This window comes from Hyaena hyaena, unplaced genomic scaffold (assembly GCF_003009895.1).
Source record: "Hyaena hyaena isolate Hyena2069 unplaced genomic scaffold, ASM300989v1 scaffold_65, whole genome shotgun sequence".
NCBI lineage: Eukaryota > Metazoa > Chordata > Mammalia > Carnivora > Hyaenidae > Hyaena > Hyaena hyaena.
Window position 1 is genome coordinate 3,384,651 of NW_024080697.1, and position 23,981 is coordinate 3,408,631.

The following is a 23,981-nucleotide window of genomic DNA, read 5'->3' on the forward strand; positions in this document are numbered from 1 at the left end:
GAGGTTTGGCCAACTTTTAATGTTTATCAAACCTTCAAGGAAGTGATGATTCCACGTTATTTAAGGGGGAGCAAACACACCACACCATAGAGAAGGAGAGGTTCCAAGTTATTCTATGAAGCCAGCACGATGCTGACAAAGAACATAGAAAAAGAGAAATATTACTGGAAAAAATCAAATTTATGAATATTGGTGCAAAATTCATAAATTAATAGCAACAAAGAGAATCACACAGTGTTATGTTTAAAAAACAAATACACCACAAATATCTTAAAGTAATAAGTCAAAAGAAGTGAAAAATCACATAAACAGCTCCATAAATGCTAAAAATGCCTTAAAGGCATTTTATGACAAATCCAACATATGTCTCTGATAGTAACTATTCTTTTTTAATGTTTTTGTCATGTTATTTTATTATTTTTTTCATTTTATTTTATTTCATCATGGTAAGTGTGGTGTTTAATCTCCATCCCCTATTTCACCCACCCCTACCTACCTCCCCTTTGGTAACCATCAGTTTGTGCTCTACAGTTAAAAGTCTGTTTCTTGGTTTGTCTCTCTCTTTTCCCTTTGCTCATTTGTTTTGTTTCTTAAATTCCACGTATGAGTGAGATCATATGGTATTTTGTCTTTGCTGACTGATTTCTTTTGCTTATCATAATAATACTTTCCAGCTCCATCCATGTCATTGCAGATGGAAAGATTTCATGCTTTTTGTGGCTGAATAATATTCCATTGTGTATATACACACACACACATATGTATATATATACACACACATACATATACACAATGGAATATATATAAGGGAATACTATATATTTGTATTATACACAATGGTATATATTGCAATGGTATATATATAACACAGATATATATATACACTATAAATATACCACATCTTTATCCATTCATCTATGGATGACACTTGGTCTCCCATCCAAGTACTAACCAGGCCCGACCCTGCTTGGCTTCCGAGATCAGACGAGATCGGGCGCGTTCAGGGTGGTATGGCCGTAGACTATGGATGACACTTGGACTGCTTGAATAGTTTGGCTATTGCAAATAATGCTGCAATAAACAGAGGGGTCCATGTATCCCTTTGAATTAGTGTTTTTGGGTTTTTGTTTGTTTGTTTTGGTAAATACCAAGGAGTGCAATTACTGGATCATAGTGTAGTTCTATTTTTAATTTTTTAAATGTTTTTCAGAGTGGCTGCACCAGTTTGCATTCCCACCAGCAGTGCAAGAGGGTTCCTTTTTCTCTGCGTCCTCACCAACACTGTATTATTGGTTTTAGCCATTCTGACAGGTATGAGGTGATAGCTCATTGTAGTTTTGATTTGCATTTCCCTGATGATGAGTGACGTTGAGCATCTTTTCATGTGTCTTTTGGCCATCTGTATGTCATCTTTAGAGAAATGTCTGTTCATGACTTCTACTTATTTTTTTAATTGGATTATTTGTTTTTGGGGTGTTGAGTTCTGTACATATTTTGGATACTAACCTTTTAGTGGATATGTCACTTGCAAATACCTTCTCCCATTCAGTAGGTTGCCTTTTAGTTTTGTCGGTTATTTCCTTTACTGTGCAGAAACTTTATTTTTGATGTAGTCCCATAGTTTATTTTTGCTTTTATTTCCCTTACCTCAAGAGACATACTTAGAAAAATGTTGCTGTGGCTAATATCAGAGAGATTACTGCCTGTGCTCTCTTCAAGGATTTTTATGGTTTCAGGTCTCATATTTAGATCTTTAATCCATTTTGAATTTATTTTTGTGTATAGTGTAAGAAAGTGGTCCAGTTTCATTCTTTTGCATGTGGCTGTGCGGTTTTCCCAACACCATTTGTTGAAGAAACTATCATTTACCATTGGATAGTCACTTCTTCTTTGCCAGAGTTTAAATGGCCTTATAATTTGGGGTTTATTTTTGGGTTTCCTGTTCTATTCCGTTGATCAATATGTTCATTTTTGTGCCAGTCCCATACTGTTTTGATTCTTTTAGCTTTATAATATAGCTTGAAATGTGGAATTGTGATAACTTCAGTCTTGTTCTTCTTTCTTAGATTGCTTGGGCTACTCAAGGTCTCAATTTTAACTCTTATTTAATAGGAATAAATGGATATTCCTTAACATAATTTTATGCATGTGTGTGTATGTGTGTGTGTACACACATACAAGGGAAAAATGACCACTATTACCTTGAGCATTCTTTAATAGTTCTCTAGAAGTACAATCCAATACAAATTTTGAAAGTAAGAGTTATAAAAGGAGGTCAATTTATCAATTAAAATTGTAGATGATAAGATTGACCACCTGCAGGAAAAAAAAAAAGAACAAGGTCATCCACTGAAAACCTAGGAGAAATAATAAAGGAATATAGTAAGATGACTGCTAATAAATATTAAAGACAACAATTATACCTCTATTACATATGAACTTTAGCCTCTTATGAAATATAATGGAAGGAAACATTTACAATATCAGTAAAAGTGCCAAACATGATTAGAAGTCACTCTAACCAGAGGTGGCAAGAGCAGATCTTATTTCTGCCGTTCATTCCCAGTTCCCCAGCACTTAGAATAGGGCCTGGCAATGGTAATAAATATTTGTCAAGTGGTGGCACTGGCTCACAGATCGACGGAACAGAAGTTTGTCCAGACAAAGACCCACGCACATCTGATAGACAGCGGCGATCATAGTACTCGCTGACATGGAGCGGTTCCCACATGCCAGACGCCGTCGGACGCCCCTCACCTGTAGCCTCGCACGTGGCCAATGCTGAAGCACAGTCTGTGTGCACTCGAGAAGAGTGTGTGTTCTGCTGCCGTTGGGTGGGGTGCCCTGCCTGTGTGTGCTGGGACCAGTCCGTCTGTGTTGTTGGATATATTCAAGTCCTCTGTTCCTTTTTTTTTTTTTTAATATATTTTTTTATTTATTTCTAGGAGAGAGAGAGACAGCATGAGCAGGGGAGGGTCAGAGAGAGAGGGAGTCACAGAATCTGAAACAGGCTCCAGGCTCTGAGCTAGCTGTCAGCACAGAGCCCGATGCGGGGCTCGAACCCACGAACCGCGAGATCATGACCTAAGCGAAAGTCGGACACTTAACCGACTAAGCCACCCAGGCGCCCCTACTTGGGTCAGTTTAAAACAACTAATTAATCTTTATAAAATTGTCTTGGTTTTGGCAAATTACTTTTGACCTGACCTTTCTTTAAATGCTCTGTTTCCTTTAAAGACATAGCTGACTATCCTCTTCATCTTATATCTCCANGTCAGCACAGAGCCCGATGCGGGGCTCGAACCCACGAACCGCGAGATCATGACCTAAGCGAAAGTTGGACGCTTAACCGACTAAGCCACCCAGGCGCCCCTCAAGTCCTCTATTCCTTTATTGATCTTATGCTGGTCACTCTGCCCATTATTGAAAGTAGGAGGTTTATTAAACTCTCCTATTGTTACTGAGTTACTCGTTCTCCCTTCTATGCTGTCTGTCTGCTTCACATCTTCGGGTGCTCTGCTGTGAGATGCATGGATATTTATAATTATTATAACTCCCTGGAGAATTGACCCTAACATAAATATATAATATCCTTCTTTGTGTCCTGCTGTAGTGTTAGACCCTTAGCCTACTTGTCTGATGGAAGTATGGCCACCCCTCCTCCCTTTTGGTGACCATTTGCAGACAAGGTCATTGCCCATCCTTTTGCTTGTGGTCCATATGTGTCTTTACAGCTAGCTGAGGTGGGTTTCTTATAGATAGCACTTACTTGCATTTTTTTGCACCTTTTACCTGAAATAACTCAGTTAATCCTCACATTAGATGCTGCTGTTTTTATTGCCACTTTCAGATGCGGACGCCAAGGCACAGGAAGGTTAGGTAACTTCTCTTAGACCCAATGAAGCTTAGAATTTGAACCAGCACCTGACTCAGGTCATGCTCTTTTGTATCCGTCTTACTGCATAGTTAAATTGAGATTCTGAATTTAGAGGGACGGTGGCTAGGTGGAGGGAGGGAAGAGAGTATTCGTATATGACTTTGGGACAACTGTCTAGCCCCTTGGGGGAAAGAAATAAAGCTGGGCCATACTACACTCCTTACACCAAAATATATTCTAGGGAAAAAAAAGATTAAAAAGAAAGAAAGATTAAAAAGAAAGAAAACCCTAACAGTACTGGTGGAAAACATGGGTGAATATTCTTAGAATGCTCTTGTAAGAAATACTTTTCACTACAGAAAAATCTGGAAGTTTATGCAAAAGACGGCATAAATAAAGTAAAAAAAGAATATGACAATTTGCAATACACATGACAAAAAGTTAATTAGTTGCCTTAGTTTAGGAAAAGCTTTTAAAAATCAGTAAGATACATTGGAAAGGACATAGGCAGTTCACAGAAAAATAAATGCAACGGCCAATCAATCAATAAATTTGAAAATAATGTCTGTCCTTTCTGATAATTAAAGAATTGCACATGGAAACAAGATGTCATTTTTCAACACTCACCCTGGCAAATTTTAAAAACTTGATAGCGCACAGTGGTCCGAGGAAGAGCATTCTTGTGCATGGCTGGGCAGTTCAAACTGGTTCTTCCTGTTTGGAAGACAATTTGGAAACATCCCTCAGAATTTCAGGTCCACCTAACCTTCGGCTGCTTACCCCTAGGGATTTATCCCCCAGCTAACCTCGCGCTTAGGCACGAAGAGTACAACCAAAGATGTTTTTTGCAGCTTTACGCAGCAAAAAGGTAGAAACAACCTAAACATCCATCAACAGGGATGGATTCACATAAATTATAAGTGTGTTTTTCAGTGGAACACAGGAGCTGCCACAAAAGTGAAGGCTCTGTCTATGCTGGTACGCAGGGGCGTGCGGTGTATGTTAACAAAACGGAGTACCGGAAATGTGTTCCTGGCTGAGGTTAAACTAAAGACGCAAGCATCCATATATATTTGTCAGTATTTATGGGACCATTTTTGCAGAAATGCACAGCAGGAAATGTGGCTGTGTTTGGGAGTGGAGCAGAGGTTTGGGGTCGCAGGGGGACGTTTCACTGTGCATTTGATTTTTGTTCCCTACAAGCATGTTATTATCAAGAATTTACAAAGAAAAAGGGGCGCCCGGGTGGCTTAGTCGGTTAAGCGTCCGACTTTCGCTCAGGTCATGATCTCGCGGTTCGTGGGTTTGAGCCCCGCGTCGGGCTCTGTGCTGACAGCCAGCTCAGAGCCTGGAGCCTGTTTCAGTCTGTGACTCCCTCTCTCTCTGACCCTCCCCTGCTCACGCTGTCTCTCTCTCTCCTAGAAATAAATAAAAAACATTAAAAAAAATTAAAAAAAAAAAGAATTTACAAAGAAAAAGAAAGCAATTACCATCTAAATGCCTCACCCTGGACTTTGTTTTTAAATTTGTTTCTCAGTGGGTTTTCCTCTTGTTACATTTGTAACTTTAAACCTGGAAGGGCTCAAGAGATGTCTCCAAAGGAAATGAGGTGCAGTGAGGTTTCAGAGCTGCTGGGAGGGGCGGGGCGGGGGGGGCTGGCTAGTCTGTCCATGGAGAGGGGACTCCTACCATGCTACTTGAAACCTCTGCTGGTTATGCCCCCCCCCCCATGAGCTCCCCAGCTCAGTGCTTGCTGTCAGTGTCTGGGTATCTAGGCTGAAGCCCCCCAGTGTGGGAAAGTGGGGTGCTCCAAGTCACCAAGAGGGAAGTGGCACAGCAGGCTTCGGTGCTTGGACTCCTAGAACAGTGCTCCATCCATGGACTCCCTCCCCCCAGGCTCGTGCTCACCTGGGGTGAAGGATGGCTCCCTGGCTCACCACCTCAGGGACGGACAGCTGGATGTGGAGTTGGGGGTCAGACGGGGAGGGTCATGGCTGCACCTGGGGTGCCCCTGACCCCATGAGAACTCCCCTGAGGCAGGCCTCCTGAGAAGATGCTGATGAGCACATTGGGCCTAGGTCACCTGGCTGGGAGAGGAGCCTGGGGGAGGCCAGGGAGACCTGAGAGTGCTTTGCTGTCCTTGTGCTACAGAGCCTTGGAGGAGCTGCCTTCGTCGTCCGGAACCTAGCAGGGGCAAGGCTGGGCTGCTTAGAAGCACCTGAGGACCGATCCAGAGGAAGGAGGGCCCGTGACCACCCATCTGCCTGAGCCACAGACCTCACCTGCTGGGCCAGGTAGGTGTCCTCACAGCCACCCCACCCAGCGGTGCTAAGACTCTCGCGCCGGCTCTCTCTCTCTCGGGCTTAGGATTGCGGACCCCCACTGCCTGTGGCCTGTGGCTTTCCAGCCAGTACTTGGGTGGAGGATCTCCATAAGCCCTCCTAAACCCACACTGTGATGGGGGTGCAGGAAAACCCAGCCCTCTCTCTGAAGAACACTGCCACAGGTGACCTTGGCTCCTAAAGCTGGGAAAGGGACCAAAGGCTAGTGGCTCCTCTGGCTCCGGGTAGGATGCCACATTTCTTCCCCTGCCTGAAGAAACGCCCCCAGGCTGAGCCCTTAGCTGGGTCCCGCGTGGCTCCTGCCCAGCTGAGCCCGGTTTGGGACAGGCCCAGAATGCAGCCAGACACGGGGACTGCGACAGATGGTATCTCTGTAGACTCTTAGAGCTGGAAGGGATCTTAGAGATATAATCCAACCTCAGTCTCTTTTAACCTCTCAAGCGTAATATCAAGAGTGTTGTTGACAGTGTTGTAGCTGAACATCTCCAAGGAACCAGCTGTCATCCCATGAAAACAGCCAAGAAAGCTCTTGGGTCTCAGGCAGCCCTTCGTGGTTCAGCCCCTTTCTCCCTGCCCAGCCTCCGCCTGGAGGACCCTCCTGCGCTTTCCTCTCCTTCCACCTATGCAGTGACTTGTAACAACTCATCCCCGTTCATGACAGGGACACTGGTGGTGATCAGACATCCCAAGTTAGAAAGCGTTGAAGCCAAGTTAGCATCGCAGTGAGGCTTTTCCCTAATTTAAGTAAGTTAATAAAATCAAGGAGGTGGGTGCTTGGGTGGCTCAGGTCATGATCTCACGGTTCGTGGGTTCAAGCCCTGCATCAGGCTCTGTGCTGACAGCTCAGAGACAGCTCAGAGCCTGGAGCCTGCTTTGGATTCTGTGTCTCCCTCTCTCTCTGCCCCTCCTCACCTTGTGTTCTATCTCTCTCTCTTTCTCTCAAAAAGAAATAAACATAAACAAACAAACAAATAAAATCAAGAAAGGATTGGGTAGTCAAGACAGGCTCTCACAGTGATAAGATCTCTCTGAGAGTCTCTAAAATCTCTTTTCCACCAAAGAAGCTGATGCGGTGTAAACTATTGGCCAAGAACACTGTGATTGTTGCCATTGTCAATAAAAGCGATCATAGATAATAGTTCTTTCCTGTGCAGATCAAAGTACTTGATGTTCACATCTCCCTTGTAGTTTCCTGGCCCGGCCTGTGAGAGCTTCCCAGGTCACTTCCCAGGTCACCGAGTCTTAGCCACAGGCAAGGAGTTCACTTCCATCCTTCTGGCCGCTCCCACCACCCGGGCCGCCCTGGCCCCTTGACCCTCTGGTGTAGATTGCCTCCAGAGGCAGCCGTGAGTAGTGGTGGAGAGCGCAGGCTTGGGAGCAAGGAGGGTGCAGAGCCACTAGCCTTGCGATCTCTGTGTACGCCTCAGTCTCTTCATCTGTGAAGTGAGGACACTGGCAGTCCCCTGGGTGAAGTAGAGATTAGAGTTCATATCTGTAAAGTGCTTGGAACACCATCCAGCACTCGGTGAGTGCCTAACTCATGTTAGCTCTGGTCATTACAAAAGCCACACTCTGCTTCCTGGTTAACCTCCCTAAAGCAGGGCAGTCATCTCTCTGCCCTACTGCAAAATCATCCATGGCTCCCCATTGCCCATTCAGTGACTGTGTCTAACCTGTCCTTTTTTTAAAAAATTTTTATTTTTTTTAATGTTTTATTTATTTCTGAGAGAGAGAGAGAGAGACAGCGTGAGCAGGGGCAGGTCAGAGAGAGAGGGAGATACAGAATCCAAAGCAGGCTCCAGGCTCTGAGCTGGCTGTCAGCATAGAGCCCGATGTGGGGCTTGAACCCACAAACCATGAAATCATGACCTGAGCTGAAGTCGGATGCTCAACCGACTGAGCCACCCAGGTGCCCCGACTGTGTCTAACCTGTCCTTAAAGGGCCTCAAAAGCAGAAGCTTTATCGTTTTTCCTTGCATATAATAAGGGATCAGTCGTGTTTGCTGAGAGAGGGTGAACCGAGTCCCTAAGGAATGGAAGCATGGCCACCTGCATCCCCCCAGGTGGGGGCTTGATCCAGGCTCTTCTGCCTCCCTAGCCCTGGATTCTGTCGCTGCATCTGCCCAGGGGGCAGATTTGGTTTCCCTTGGATCTGCCGGGGCCTCACATGCAGGGGATGCCATTTGGGCTCCAGCCCGCCTGGTTCACATCAGAGTGGAGAGAGGATGCCCGGCCACAGGCCAGAGCAGGCAGTGACCGCAGTTACAACTCCCACTCGGATGATTTCCGGCCCGGTGGCGGACACGATGTCTTTGCCCTCATCTATCCCTGGGAGGCGGCCAGAACCGCAGCTCTCATAGCTCAGGTGGGAAGCCTGAGGCCAGCAGAGACCACCCATGACATGGCACGTTGGTCAGAGAGCCTGGCAAGTCCCCCACCCTGCACCTCACCACTTCCCTGGCAGAAGGGAGGCTTGCACCACAGAACGGGCACTGGGTTAGAGTAGGACAGACTCATGTCCATAACCAGGCTCCTCACTGGGTGCAGAGACCTTAGCCATGTCAGTTAGCTTCTCTGAGCCTCAGTTTTTCCATCTGTAAAATGGGAGATCAGTACCCATTTCATTGAATTGATGAGTGCCCCAAATGGACCAAAGTGCCCCGGCGCCACCTGTACAGTGCCTGCATGGGGTCGGCATTGTGTCACTTGTCACCATTCTGCTCCGTTCATCAGAGGTGTCCTCCAAGCCGCTGGGCGCAGCTGCCTCAGTCCTGCCAGCCTCTCGCTTTCCTTAGTTGAAAACCTCCTCACTTGGCCTCCACTCTGAGATGAAGGAAGGTGGTGGTGTCTTTGGCAGGGGAGGGGAGGGGGAGCAGTCCAAATCCTCTCGGGCTCCTGGCAGGGGCGCCAGGCTCAGTGCAGAAGAAGCAAGGCTCCGTCTGGCTTTCGCAGAGATTTTGCACTCCGGTGCTGCTAAGCTCGGGGAGCCAGGAGCACAGTGACAGAGGGAACACAGTAGGCCGTGCTGGTTCGTGCGGGGTGGCGTGGCCTCCTTTATTCAAGCAACAAGTGAATGAATAGGTTGGGATTCTAGGCAGTATGCTAAGCACTAGAACGTTCAGCAGCAAGACAAATAGACATAGACCCTGCCCTCATGGGGCCTTCGTTCTAATGGGGGTGAGGGCAGACAATGAGCAGCATAAACTATGGGTAAAATGTGGTGGGAGATCAATCCAGTGGAAAAACAGGGAAGGAGAGGGGGTTGGGAGGGCCTGGGGAGTTTGATTATTAAATACGGTCATCAGGACAGGCCTCACCAAAAAGGTGACATTGGAGATGCTGATTGTCTGCTCCCCGTCGGGAACCCCTGAGAAACCCGTGAGCTCAGAATCGGGGCCAGGTGCCCTTCATGAGATCCCAGAATAGAAGCTAAATCTAGAAACCCTTCTAGTCCCCGCCCAGGTAATGTCATGCCCTTCCTCTGAAACCTTCAATAGATCCCTGTTGTCTACCCAATTAAGTACAAATCATTCATTCCAAAATTCACAACTTTTATCTCACCAGACCCTGCCCACCCTACCTCTGCAGCCCCGTCTACCTGCCATTTCTGGAATATTCCACTCTCTGCTTCCCTCCTTTGCGCATCTGTTCTCTCTGCCCCAAATGCCCCTGTCCTCACTGCTTTCTGTTAGTCTGCTGCCTCTGTGAAGACGTCCTGACCCTGGGAACCTGTGGTCTCTGAGCCCCATGACCTTGGCTTTTACCTTTCTCATCACATGGCCCTTACTCTGCCTTTGGTGTAGGCATTGGTTTAACTGTGTGATCTTTCCACAAGGCAGGTGTAGGGCTCAGCAAACATTGGCTGAACTGAGTGTAGCCAAACTTAAAGGCCCCCAGCAATACTGGGACAAGTGGTTTTGGGGGTAGTTTGGCCCACTCACACAAAGAAGGCAGAAGAGGGAGATTATCTGGAAAGGAGAGAGGGAACCAAAATGTAGGTGAGACAGGATGAAAGAGCTAGTGGATAAAGGATAGAAAGGTTCCCCATCATGTTTTTCCAGTGAGGCAGATTCTCAAGGGACCGAAGGGAGGGTGGGCTTTTTCTTCCCCAGAAATAGCTACTACCCTCTTCAGCACCCCAGACCAGTGTTTCCTGGTGTGTAACTAGAATACCTCTTGCTGCAGCTGGAGCTCATTTCCTCTGGTTCTATCCTCCAGATTCGGGGAGCTATTTGAGTCCTCATTCAGTATGGATCAGAGTGACTTTCTTGACCCCCAATCCGAGAGGCAGGAGCAAGCTCATGCTGAGGCTGGTCCCTGGCCTGGGAGTTATGCTCTAGTCAAGGAGGCCAGGACCCCTAGAGCCTCTCAGAGATTGCTTGGGGGCCAGAGTCTGGGGGCCACACCCCACAGCACGGAGGCTTTGCCAGTCTGTCCCTCCTCAGCTGCTCTCCGGGGCTGGCCTTCATCATGATTGAATCTGTAACCAGAGAGCCCCCTCTACAGCAGCACTGTGAGTCTCAGGCCACCCGGACTCTGGGCCCTCTCTGTCCCCCAGGCCCTGTGAAGCCACGTGAGCCAGCTCCCCAGCCTCTGCCATCTGGCTCCCACCTGTGGCTGGAGCAGCTGTGCTCTGGCTCCTGCCTCCACCTCTCCCCAGCCCCCCGCCCCGGGCAGCTAGCCTGGCTCCTGCCCTATTTAGACAGATGGGGACCGAGCTGGGTGTCCCTCCCATGTCTGCTGCCCCAAGAGGCGGTGCATTTCTCTCTGGGGACCTGAACTCCCTCAGGGGACAGCCTTAATCTAATTCGAGCCCACCTCCCTCTCCACTTCAGAGCATGCATGGTCTCCTCCAGGAGTGACGTGCCCATGGCCTTCCCTGTGGCCACAACTCCAGCTCCATGTGCACCCAAGGCTAGGCATGTGGCTGCTGGACTCAAATCTCTCTTTAGTGACAGTAGTTCCCACCTGGGCACTGTGAGGATTAGAAGAGCCTGCTACTCACAGACTCTCAGCACAACACCTGGCAGTTAGCCCTGAATTAATATGACTACTATTGTCTAACTTTGAAGAGCCGCCTTGGCCAGCACCACCTCCAGGCAGCCTTTCTGGATTGTCCAGGGCTCCTCCTCTGTGCCCCCAGCACCAGGCCTCTGTCACATGCAGACCTGTCACAGTTTCTTTGGGGTCTGTGTTCCCACTAGAATCTTGTGCTTTGACTATAAGCACCTTGAGTGCGAGGAACAGAGTCTGACCCGTTACTTTGCTGAATGAATGATTTCATGAGTGACAGGCAGCTGGGAGAGACAGACTGAGAAAACAGAAAGGGGCCTGCCAGGCCTGGCCTTCCCAGGGCCTGTCCTAAAAGACCAGATGCCCACACCGAGGCCTGGGGGTAGGGTGAGGCGGCTGAAGACAGCCCCGCCCGTGTCCCATGGTCTAATGCAGTGATCCTCGCAGCGAAGCACGGCCCCATCTAGCAGTGTCGGCTCACCCAGGAATGTCTAGACCCCACCCCAGCCCTGCCAAGTCAGAAGCTCAGGGAGGGAGGCAGATCTGTGGGCAACAAGCTGTCCAGGAGATGCCGAGGCACCAGCGTGTGAGAACACGCTTATGTTTCCAAGAAACACAGATTCACAGGAGGCAGAGTCTCGGGGTATCTGCTCTGCTGAAGGCTTCCAAGGAAGCGGTCAGGCTAGGTCCCCAGGGAATAGCTCCGCCTGGCCCCACGCTTCTGACCTTGAGGCCCTTTTGCTGGCAGGGCAGGTGCAGGGGAGAACACTGTCCCCACAGACCTCCCCTTTCCCAAGTGGCACTAGACCAGAGTGGGTCCAACCTGGTCTTGATGCTAGTCCCTCCCCACTGTCCTTGGCCAGCACCCCTTCGAGGCCAACCCCTGTAGCAAAATTCAGGGCAGACTTCTGGAAGGTTAGGGCTAAGAAAGACCCTAGAGAGCATTGGTTGCATATATGCGTTCTCTCTCTTTTCACATACACACACACACACACACACACACACACACCTCCATGCACATACACAACTCAGCATGCCCACACACAAATGCATAAACATGCATGCACCCCAAAGGACACAAAACCCACATTGTCATAAACACGTTCCCATGCCCACCCAAATACCACCCCCCGCCCCATACGCAGATATACAGACACACCACCGATACACCTCAGAGTACACAAACACAAATGCATCGATCCACTGTATCCATTCCGAGGGCAGCTGTCGCAAAATACCACAGCCCCACGGCCTCAAACCAAACATTCATTTCCTTGAAGTTCTGAAGGCAGGAAGTGTGACATCCAGGTGCCCGCAGGGGCTGTGCCCTCCTGCAGGCTATTGGGGAGAGTCCTTCCTGGCCACTTCCAGCTCATGGTGGTACCCCCCCTCCCCCGCCCCGTGCCTTGACTTGTGGCCACATGCCTCCGGCTGGGCCTGTGTCTCCTGGCCGTCTTGTCCGTGTCTCCACGGAGCCTTCATACGGGGACACCGGGTGATGGACCTAAGGCCCACCCTCATCTGGTGCAACTTCACTTGAGCTAGTTCTACCCACAGAGACCCTGTTCTCAAATACGGTCGTAGCCTGTGGTTCCAAGCGGACGGGAATGTAATCCAGCACATCCACACGCTCCCCAGCGACAGGCACGGAGACAGACACACACACGCACAGACACGCACACACAGCGCCCTGGCAGACGGGAACCCGCAGATCCTGAGGAGAGGAGAGTCCTGGGAGTCAGAGCTGCCTGCTCCCCGCTCTGGAACCAGCACGGCCCGGGTCACGCCCGGCGATGGCGCTTATCACGGCCCCGCTTTTCGGCTTGCTTTGGCTTGGTTAGGTGTGCCCAGTACAATATGCACAAAGTAAAAAAGAGGATATGATGGAAGTCAGCCTTCCCCTCGCTTCCCTCCCAGAAGGCAGCCACTGCCAGGTCTCCTTCCAGGGAGGCCTGCAGGGGGCGGCATTCTCCCCGCAACCACCTCCGCCTCTTGCTTTCTTTACCCAGCAGAGCACCTGTTACTCTTTATTCCGATGACCTGCTTTCATGTTTTTGGGCCTCTCCCACCTGATGGAATGTTCACTGTGGCCGGGTCCGTGGAATGCTTACTGAGGCCTAGTCCACGGAACACTCACTGAGGCCAGGTCCGTGGAACACTCAGTGAGGCTGGGTCGATGGAATGCTCACTGAGGCTGGGTCCACGGAACGCTCAGTGAGGCCGGGTCCACAGAATGTTCACTGAGGCCAGGTCCACGGAACACTTAGTGAGGCCACGTCTGTGGAACACAGTGAGGCCAGGTCCACGGCATGCTCAGTGAGGCCGGGTCCATGTGCTGTTTAACTTTCGTCCCCACTTCCCAGCCCAGTGCCGGCCCAGAGCAGGTGTCCGCTTAAGGCTGGTTCTAGTCACACATCGATGAATCACTGACAGTGGGTTGGGTTGTGCGTGGGCTGGGTGGGGCTCAGCCCCTCTGTCTCCCAGCATGTGGCACGGTCCACCAAAGGCCATCCCGGCAGCAGCAGGAGCTGAGGGGGATGGCACCCAACGGTGCCTCCCGCCTGTGAGCTCCTGCTGCCGGGCACCCTCCTCCGCTCTAACTGGGGCTGACTCTCGACAGCTGGGGCTGCCCCTGCCCTGTGGGGCCCTTCCCTCCTGCCCTATGGGGCCCTCCCCTCCCGGCCCACTCAGGACTTCTGCAGAGAAAGCCAGCGGCCAGGAGGCTGGGGAGAGAGCAGCAGTGCTGGCCTGATGATGGGGACGCACCTTTTGCCCAGTCTTTGCTAGCCCAAGGCTCAGGCCCACTTGTTGCCACGGAGACGGGAATTACTGCAGTATCTCAGGGTCCAGCTGAAGCCGGCAGCCTTACGGGCTTGTGGAAGGGATGTGTTCACTTCACAACACTCAGCTAAGAGATGTGCCAGTTTTGTAGGGCTTTTTTTTCTTTTTTTTTTTTTTAATCAAGACAGAACTGGCTGCTCAACCCGAGATTTCACCATGCCCTCAATGTACTGATTGAGCCGAGTTCTGGGGGAGGTGGAGGTGGCCAGGGGCTGCCCAGGCCTATGAGACTGGAAGCCAAGGACATACTTGACAGCAGCAATGTCTGCTCATCTGTGAGGGGAGGGGCTTAGATTCGAGGACTGTAGGAGCCCCTCCAGCCAGACACTCTGGGTTGGAGATCCGGGAGCCAAATGAGGCCCACCCCAGCCCGCTGCTGGTCATTCCTTTCTTCTACAATTATTTGCAGAGAGACAGCACAAGTAGGGAGGGTCAGAGGGAGAGGGAGACACAGAATCCGAAGTAGGCTTCAGGCCCTGATCTGTCAGTACAGAGCCCAACGTGGGGTTCGAGCCCACAAACCCACGAACTGCAAGATCATGACGTGAGCCAAAGTCAGACAGTTAACTGACTGAGCCACCCAGGCACCCCGTTCCCACAAATATTTGTAAAGCACCAAGCTCTAACCAGCACAGCAGAGAAAATACAAGCAAACATAGCCATCAAGGAGCTTTGCAGCCATTGGGGGAGTCAGCCATTTAGTACATCATCTTGTAAATGAACATCATTGTACTAGGTTCAAACAAGGAAAATAATACTTAACTGTATTGAGCCATTGCTATATAGTAGGCACTGTTCTAAGTGTTTTATGTGAATTGTTCATATAACCCTAACATCCAACCAATAAGGTAGATGCTATTAACATCTCCATATTATAGATAAGGAAACTGAGGCATCCAAGGACATCGAGCTTATAAATAGCAGAGACAGGATTTGGGACCCACACTTAAATGTCAGACTGTGTCTGTGTCCCAAGATGCTCTGAGGCATCTAATGTGGGGGCTTGACCTGGTCTGGAATTCTTCCTTACGGAAGCAAAAATTGAGCTGCGATTAACTAGGGGAGAATAAGTTAACTAGTGGGAGGAAGGAATATTGCAGGTGGAAGGTCTAGCATATGCAAAGGCCCTGTGGTGGTGAGAGAGAAGGTGGCATGCTCCAGGCATTGAGGGAAAGATGGAGGAGGCCAGGGGACAAAAGAAGAGGAAAGCTTATAGGATGGAGCTAGAGTGATAGGCAGGCCTTTAAACAGGCAGGATGTTAAAGAGAGTGACAGAAACCCCTTCCCGCTGATTCCCTCACAACCTGCAGGACAACTCAGGCTCACCTTCTCCAGGAAGGCTCCCTGGATGCTCCAGACTCGGCTCAGTGCTCCTTGTCTGTGAGTCCCGCTGTGGCAGCAGCCCTTCTCACACACTGTGTGTTGGCCTCTTAGCCACAGCCCTTCTCACCAACTTCTGGATAGAGGTTCGAGGGTAGACACATCGCATTCTCCCTAGCACCTGCTACGTGGTAGACAACTCAGGAAAGAATAACTGAGGGCTGTAAGGGTCGAGGGGCGGATCAGTGCTGAGGACGGGGTGCTGTGGGAGGGCTGCCTGGAGGAAGCAGAGTTGAGCCGGGTCTGATTGACAGTGGAGCATTCTTACTAGGGGAGGATCAGGAGGCCTTTCCACAAAGGAGAGGAATGGAGGAAGTGAGAAAGCCAAGGCCTTTGTGGGGATGAGGGACCACCCACCTGTTGGGGATGAGGCTTCCTTGTAGGGATGTGGAGGAGGTAAGACTGGAGGGGTCTCAGGGGCCAAGAGGGTCTCCCCCTGGAGCAGGCCAGGAGCCAAGAACTCAGGGTCAGGAGCAGAGCCATGCAAAAGCCAGAAGGGGACTGCTGGCGCTCTGAGTTCACGCCCCCCTGCCATGCAGGCCAGGGATCAGGAGTCCCCTGCAGCCTGGGGCATGACTGCCTCCCACCCCCACCCCAGGAGTCAGCGATGGGCCATCCAGCGGCTGCCAAGAGCCCCTTCCTCTCCCCAACATGGCTAGTCAGCAGGACACACCCCAAGCCCGGGTAGGGAGGTGCCGCCTCCTCCCGTCCACCTTGTAAACCTACCTGCAGTGCGTGTCACGGATGGGACCTGACCTGTAGACAGAGCCGCAGCTTCAAGGGACCGCTGGACATGTCGCTTTCACTTTCTAGCTTCTGCAGTGTAGCGGGCACAGGAACAAGGTGGGGTGGATGCCGGAGGCCATCGGCTTCATCTGACATGCAATCTGATGGGTTTGTTAACCCAGATGACGCATGAAGAAACTTGGCACGGTGCCTGGCACACGGAACGCCCTCGGTAGATGTTAGCTCTTGTAAGAGGGCGGAGCGCAGCCTGGCCCCGCCCACAGAGCCCGCCAGGCAGCCGGGGGGCGAGTGGGGGGCGGGGCAGAAGCGCTGCCGCGGCTCCCCGAGGTGCTGTGCGAGGTGCTGAGTGTCTTTCTGCAGCCCGGCTGCTGGCTGCCTGATTTTAGGGGGCCTGAAGGCAAGGTAGGTCCCTGTGCCGGGGCCTCAGGGGTGCCACGGAAAGAAGACTGACCTCAGTCCCAGGAAAAGGATAGCAAAGGCAACAAGCAACATTTATGGTGCTTGCGGTTCACATAAGAGTCTCCATGTACTCTCTCCTTTGACTATTAGAGCTACCCTGGTGTAGGCAGGACGGATATAATAATATCCATTTTATGGAAGAGAAAACTGAGCAGCAGTAGGTTAAGATGCAATTTGTAGAGCCAGAGTTTGGGCGCCTGGGTGGCTCAATCGGTTAAACCACTGACTCTTGATCTCGGCTCAGGTCATTATCTCAGGGTTTGTGAGTTAGAGTCCCGAGTGGGGCTCTGCGTCGACAGCAATGAGCCTGCTTGGGACTCTCCCTCCCTCTTTCTCTCTCTCTCTTTCTCTCTCTCTGCCCTTCCCTGGCTTGCACTCTCTCTGTCTCTCTCTCTCTCAAAATAAATAAGGAAACTTAAAAAAAAAAGATAGAGCCAGATTCACACCCAATCTCCTGACCCAAATCATACGCAGCCTCTACTCCCTGCTGTGACTTGGGGAGTAAGACTTGGTAACCATGATGTGCGTGGGGTGGGGGTGGGGGCAAAATGAGTGACTCACACTATGCAAACATATGCAAATCACATTTTATTTCCTGCCCCTGACTACCCAACTGTCTTGCACTGAGGCCTCCGCATGGGGTCATTGGGGGAGAACCACAATGACCTGGGTCCCACCATCAAGGAACCAGTGCATTTGTTGGGGAACTGTCTGCTCACACCCGTGGAAAAGCAAGAGAATGGTGCCAGGCAGTAGTGGCAAAGGCCAACTGTATCTAGAAAGTAGGGACTAGGGGCAGACCAGGTTGCTCATTGGAGGGAGGGGGGCTTTGGGGAATAGGCTTTGAGCTGGATACAGGGCCGTAAAGGCCCCAGCCAGCCCTGGGGGGAGGTAGTGCATCTCAGGGAGACACCGGGACAGGGCGGAGGGCAGGCATGGTGTGACCTGGGGCACAGGGAGAACCACGCGAGAGAGCAAGTGAAGAGGGGGTGTAGGCCTCTGCAGACCTCCAGCCAACCTCCCACAGATTGAGAATGAGCTGAGGGGGAAGGGAGATCTCCTGACAGTGGAATATGAGCACCAGCCCCCAGAGCTGCCCGCTGCGACACGATTTAGAGGGCGCGGAGTGACCATGCTTTGCTGCCACACTTTATCTTCCTTCCTTGTTTAGAGGCAGTCAGAAAACCTTTTAGAGCCTCAAGAATGCCTTATGTAGATGCCAGTAACCCTGGAAATCTTAAGGCTATCTTGGCTGCACCTAAACGTGGACTGGAGACTCTCACTCTTAAAGTCAAGAGTGGGGCGTGAGTATCTGGATCTATGAAACACCTTCCAGGTGATTCCAGTTGTCTCCCGCCCCCATGCCCAGGCTGGGAAGTCATTCATCCAAGCCTGAGAGCACGGAGACCCCAGTTCTGGGGAGACAGAGACCCCAGTTCTGACCCCAGCTCCATCACTTTCTCCAGCTGTAGGCAGATCTCTTTGCCTTCTGGTGACCATTCCTTCGCTTGTAAAGTAGGGCAAAACACTCGTCCCTGTGAAGATGTGAGGAGACCAGGATTCAGGGCAGTTCAGAGCGAGGAAGATTCATGGGCAGCCAGCATGGCGGCTGGGGAGGGACATTAACCAGAACTCTCATTGCAGTAACCCCGTTCCGCCCTCTCTCTCCTCCAGGGCCCCCGCCAACCGGCTGCCCTGTTGACCCTGGAAAGGGGGATGTAGGTGTGAGAGCAGGGGGTGCGGAAGGCATATGAGGAAAGACCCAGAGAAGGGGAGGGAGGAGGGCTGCCCATGGCCAGGGGCTCCAATTCATTTAAGGTTCTAAACCATGGGAAATAATCTTTCCTGTTAATAGGATGTGATGAGTAGTTGAAGATAGTGAGAAGGCCGGATGGCGGGGACATGGGGAGCAGGCCCTGCGGCTGGGTGCACTCTAGCGGGGACGGGGACGGGGTGAGAGGAGGAGGCGGGGTGGCCTCCCAGCACAGCTCTTTCCCCAGCACAGGGCTTCGGCAGACAGCTGCTGGCTTCTCCAATCACACCGCAGGCCTCTGGACCAGTTCCTGAGAACTCATTGGGATGGTGGGCTTCAGGCAGCACCAGGAAATACAGGCTGGGTGGCTGCAGGCTGTGTCTTGGAGACATCGGGAATCCTAGGTCCAGCCTGGCCCTCAGAGGACCCTTCAGAATCTCCCTCATCTTAGAGACGGGAGGCCCAGAGAAGAGAAGGCATCTGCCCAAGGCCACACAGGGACTCAGAGCCCAGCTATCCTGGGATCCATCAGTCCACAGCACTCTCCACTGCACCACCCTAAAAGGCTGGGCAAGGTCCTAGCCCTGGACTAGGGCTTGAGCGAGGACACTCCTTTCTTCTGCACCCTGCCCAGCATTGCCAGCCTAGCAGCAGCCCAGAAGAAGAGAGTAGAGGGCTACAAACTTCCCAGGTTCAAGGGTCAGCTCTGCCATTTACTAGCACCATGACCTTAGGCAGGTGATTTAACCTGTCTGGGCCTTAATGGTCCTTTTGCATCCGGGGATGATTGTAGTACCCTTAGGTACTTGAGAGAGCGGAATACTTAAATAGGAGGTATTTCTCCTATAGTAAGTGCTCAATAAATGTTGGCTATTAATAAGATCTGTGCCCCTCCCACACACCGCCAGGGCTTCCCCACCCTAGCTCTGGGATCACAGCTCCTCACACAGAAGACTTGGCCTTGAGATGAGGAGTGGGGAGCAAAGTGCTGGCCCGGTTGGTTAGGACAGTGGTGGCTGAAGCCAGGCCGGGTCTGGAAGGAAGGAGGCGAGTGACGGACCAGAGGACTGACTAATAAAGACAGAGCTTGTTTTTTCTGAAGCTTTTGGCCACTTCTCCAAGTAAACCTCGCCTGTGGCCTGGGACTGCTCAGCCTCCAGCTTCTGCCGCTAGAGGCCAGGAGGGGGGAGAAATGGGAGGGGAGGAAGGCCACACACGTCTCCATCAGAGAAGATGTGCAGCTGAGGAGGGGACTGAGGATCCTGACCCACCAGCCAGCATTACCACTATCACTCACTGCCCCTCCTTAGCCCAAAAAAGCCAGGCTGACATTTATTTTTCATGCTGGGGAAGAACAGAGGCAACAGCCTCCTACAGGCTGCAGTTTGTGGGGTATTGGACATTCCTCCCCTGGCTTGTTCCAGAACAGAGTAGGTGGGAGGAGACCAGGAATGGTCCAGTCCAGGCCCTTCACCAGCACATCCCAGATGAGCCAGTGCCAGTGATGATAGTACTGGCTAATAGTGAACACTGCTTCTCAAGCATTTGCAAAGGGGTTTGCGTGAATTAACTCATTTCACGTTCACAATAACCTTGTGAGGCAATGCTGCTATTACCCCCACTTTCCAGAGGTGGAAACTAAGGCTCAGAGAGGTGAAGTCGCTGTCCATGGTCACACAGCTAACAGGGGTGGACCTGGGAGTTAAGCCCAGTCTTCTTCCCACTGCCCTGAATAGCCTCCCTGTGTTCACACCCAAAGAGAAGTTCCGGGCCCCCTGTTCTGTGTTCCCTTATCTCCCTCAGATTTCAAGTTTCCTTCTTTCCAGTGCTGATACTTTGGTCTCCAGAAAGCTCTCTACCCCTCTTCTTCACACCCACGAGCTAGAAAGAAGAAGGAAAACTCTCCAGAAAGGAGAGTCCAGTCACGGTTTAGGGGTGAGAAAGAAAGGCAGGATGATCCTCTGGGTTTCCATGACAACAGCTTCCCTCATCAGTGCCTCTGCTGGCCACTGAGGAAGCTGGGGAGGGTGCTGAGTTGGGGATGAGGCTCTCTCCTCTCTTCTCTTTCCTCTCCTCCTTCTCCCATCCCCTTCCTTCGCCTGCCTCACCTTTCCGCAAGCTATGCTTGCCCCAACCCTGCCTATGGACTGCATCCCACTCCAAGCTTAGAGGTGGGGACCTCTGGAGACCCTCCCAGGTGGAATGGCAGCTGGGCCATGCCTCTCCCAACAGCAGCCCTTTCCCCAAACCCCAAAGCCCAGGAACCCCCGCCCCCAAAGAGGAACTTAGTTTGTACTTCCTGGCCAGAGTAGATATGCCACGAATTGTTGTTGGATGAATAAATGAACATGTGAAAGCACAAACCAGTGACCCATCCTGCACTCGAGCCATGACTGTTTGTTTTCCTGAAACGCCATGCTCTGTCCTTGCTCTGGCACATGGCCAACAAGGTTCCCTCTGTCCGTGCTTTCTACCACAGTGCTGATTCTGCTGCCTCGCATCTCAGCTCAGAGGTGACTTCCTTGCAGAAGTCTTCTCCCACCGATCAAGATGGCCCTCCCTGTGACCCCCGTTGCCTGGGCTATCAAAGTGTGCCGGAGTGAGTGGTGGCACGTGCCTTGAATGCTTACAGGTCTCCCCAGTGAGTCTGGGAGCCTCATGTGGGTGGGAAACGGGGCTGCCAGGCCCCTAGGGCCTGGCATGATGGCTGACACATGGTAGGTACTCAGCCCTCCTTTGTGGAAGGAAGGAAGGAGGAGGGAGGAAGACAGGCGAGTGCTTTTGGAAGGAGAGGGAATGAGTGTGTGGGAGCTGAGTGGAAAAGAGCAGCATCCAGATCTCAAACCTCCTTGGAGCCAGATGGAAGCCAGAGCCCTTCCCAGCACGGACCGCCGCCCCCTTCCCTCATCACGCACAGCATTAACCAAACAAGAAGTCACACGTCCTTCTGGCTGTGCTGCTGGTCACCAAGCACTTGCACATCCCTGGTCTGGTTCCAGTACCCCAGACAGCCCTGGCAGGGGCTTCCCAGCTGTCCCCCTCGTTTTCAAGATGAGAGCCAACAAAGGGTGCTGGGCAGCTGATGGCCACATGCTGAAAGATGAACTTACACGCCTACCTCACGGCCTCCACAAACTTTAACTCAAAATGGAGCATAGACTTCAGTGTTGGAGCTAAAACTATAAGATTTTTAGGAGAAAACCTAGGAGTAGGCAAAGATTTCCTAGACACCATCCCCAAAGCATGGTCCATGAAAGAAACTTTGATAAATTGGACTTTGTCAAAAATCCAAACCAGTGGTGCTCCAAAGACGCCACGAAGAAAACAAAAAGCCAAGCAACAGACCGGAAACAAGTATTTGCAAAACACACATGTGATAAAGGACGTTATGTCCTGAACATAAAGATGTTCGCGTGCCCTGAGAGATGATGCCCCTCTGGAAGACGGCCTGGGCCCCTAGGTCTCATGGGCTTTCCATTGCATTTGTTCTTTTGCAGCTTCCGGGTAGCTGAGTGGAGCCCCCTGGCCTGACTTGGACCCCCTCTGGAGAACTGACTCAGGTAGGGAACGGCCCACCAAGGCCTTCAGATGGAGCCTGCGACTCCTGCGCCCCGCCTCCCCCCCACCCCCGCCCCGCCTTCCCCCGCGGCCTCCTCAGCGCGGGCTCCCCCCGGTGGCCGCCAGCAGAACTGTAGCTTCGTGCCGCAGCTGCCAGAGATACGGAGAGAAATGCTACTTGGGCTACTCCGGCTTCTCTGGCAGAAGACTTGCTGTTAAAAGGTACCGTGTTTGGGGGCGCCCGGGAGCTCAGTGAGTTAAGCCTCCAACTCTTGATTTTAGCTCAGGTCATGATCTCACGCTGCCTGGATTCGAGCCCCAAGTGGGGCTGTGTACTGACAGCGCAGAGCCCGTTTGGGATTCTCTCTCTCCCTCTCTGTTTCTCACCCCGCGCTCTCTCTCTTTCAAAATAAATAAGTAAACGTTAAAAAAAAATTTTTTTTAAAAACTACCACTTTCAGGGTACACTCTTCTAAGTTTGTTTAGTTAAACATGCTTGTGTCAATGAATTAAGCAGTGATCTGGGGTAATAAAACCGTGGGCAGCCCAGGCAGAAAGAGAGGGAAGCAGAAAGTCAGGAGGCTTCCTGCTCACATTAGACGCTGATCCGGCAAGTAGGAGGGTGACTTCTTGTGTTTCTCTAGTTTTGTGAGTTAGCACAGGGAGCCCCAGACCCTTGAACTGCACACCACCCTCTTCTCCTTTACTCCCTTCTCCATGCACATCTCCCAAGCCTTCCCAACTCCACACAGCATTCCACTGTGCCCCTTGGCGCTCTGCGTCCACTTTGCATTTGACAGGTGTCTATGTGATACTTCTGCGTCCCAGCCATTGCTCTCCATGGCTGTCAAATCTTTTTTTTTTTTAATTTTTTTAATGTTTTATTTATTTCTAGGAGAGAGAGAGAGACAGCGTGAGCAGGGGAGGGTCAGAGAGAGAGGGAGTCACAGACTGAAACAGGCTCCAGGCTCCGAGCTGGCAGTCAGCACAGGGCCCGACGGGGCTCGAACCCACGAACCGCGAGATCATGACCTAAGCGAAAGTCGGACGCTTAACCGACTAAGCCACCCAGGCGCCCCACCATGGCTGTCAAATCTTAACCCATGTATCTGTCTTTTTTAAAAAGATGTTTATTTATTTATTGCGGGGGGGGGGGGAGGAGCAGAGAGAAGGAGAGGGAAAATTCCAAGCAGGCTCCACACTGTCAGTGTAGGGGCTCATCTCACAAGGTGTGAGATCATGACCTGAGCTGGAATCAAGAGTCAGATGCTTAGCCAACTGAGCCACCCAGGTGCCCCCACTTATCCTTTTTAATAGCAAAGTGAGGACTCGTTACTAACACTCTCCCCTTTTATAGATGAGTAAATGAGGCAGGGAGACCTTAAGTAGCTTCCTCGAGGTGACTAGTAAGTGTCAGAACTGGGATTCGGTGCCACAGAGCCCAGGATTCCCAGAAATAGCCCCAGCTCCTGCAGCACCTCGCCTGCCCCCTGGGAACTGAAACCAGAGACTCCCCAGGACAGGACACCGCCCCCCTTACTCCCTTCATGGGCCTGGGGATGGGAGAGATGTATTCCTTGCTCCTCTTTGCAACTCCCAGACTCTTCTTCCTTCCTCCCTGCTGAAGCCCCCATCTTGGACCCACAGTGTCAGCCTAGACATCGTGCTCCCCATCTTTGGTATAGGCACTGACTCCCCCCAACCAGATCACTCCACTCCTTCCCAGAAGAGTTCAGTTCTTGCCTCACTGTCACACCAGTGCCAGTCCCATCTTCATTCTGACTGATTTCAATATCCACCTACCCACAAAGAACATTCCAGTCAGCTCCTTGACACCACGCAGCCGCCGACTCCATTTTCACGTCCTAGACCTTCTCATTACCCGTAACCAATCCCTTCTTAATCTCCATGTCATACAGCTCGTTTTCCAACAGCCATGCACTACGTGTCAGCTCACAGCCTATGGTACCCGACAGTTCTACCTCCCTGGACCTCGGGCCTCCATCACCAT

The 23,981-nt window shown here is 51.3% G+C and overlaps 1 protein-coding gene across 4 annotated transcripts in view; it reads left to right on the forward strand.

The window, feature by feature from the left end:
• Positions 1-23,981, forward strand: part of TMEM63C (transmembrane protein 63C) — a 76,657-nt gene that overhangs the window by 14,861 nt on the left and 37,815 nt on the right. For all 4 annotated transcript variants that reach the window (XR_005528455.1, XR_005528454.1, XM_039232199.1 and 1 more), the window contains exons 2-3: positions 6,029-6,171; positions 21,910-21,972. The gene's annotated coding sequence lies outside the window, so the exon portion shown is untranslated. The remainder of the gene's footprint in view (positions 1-6,028; positions 6,172-21,909; positions 21,973-23,981) is intronic.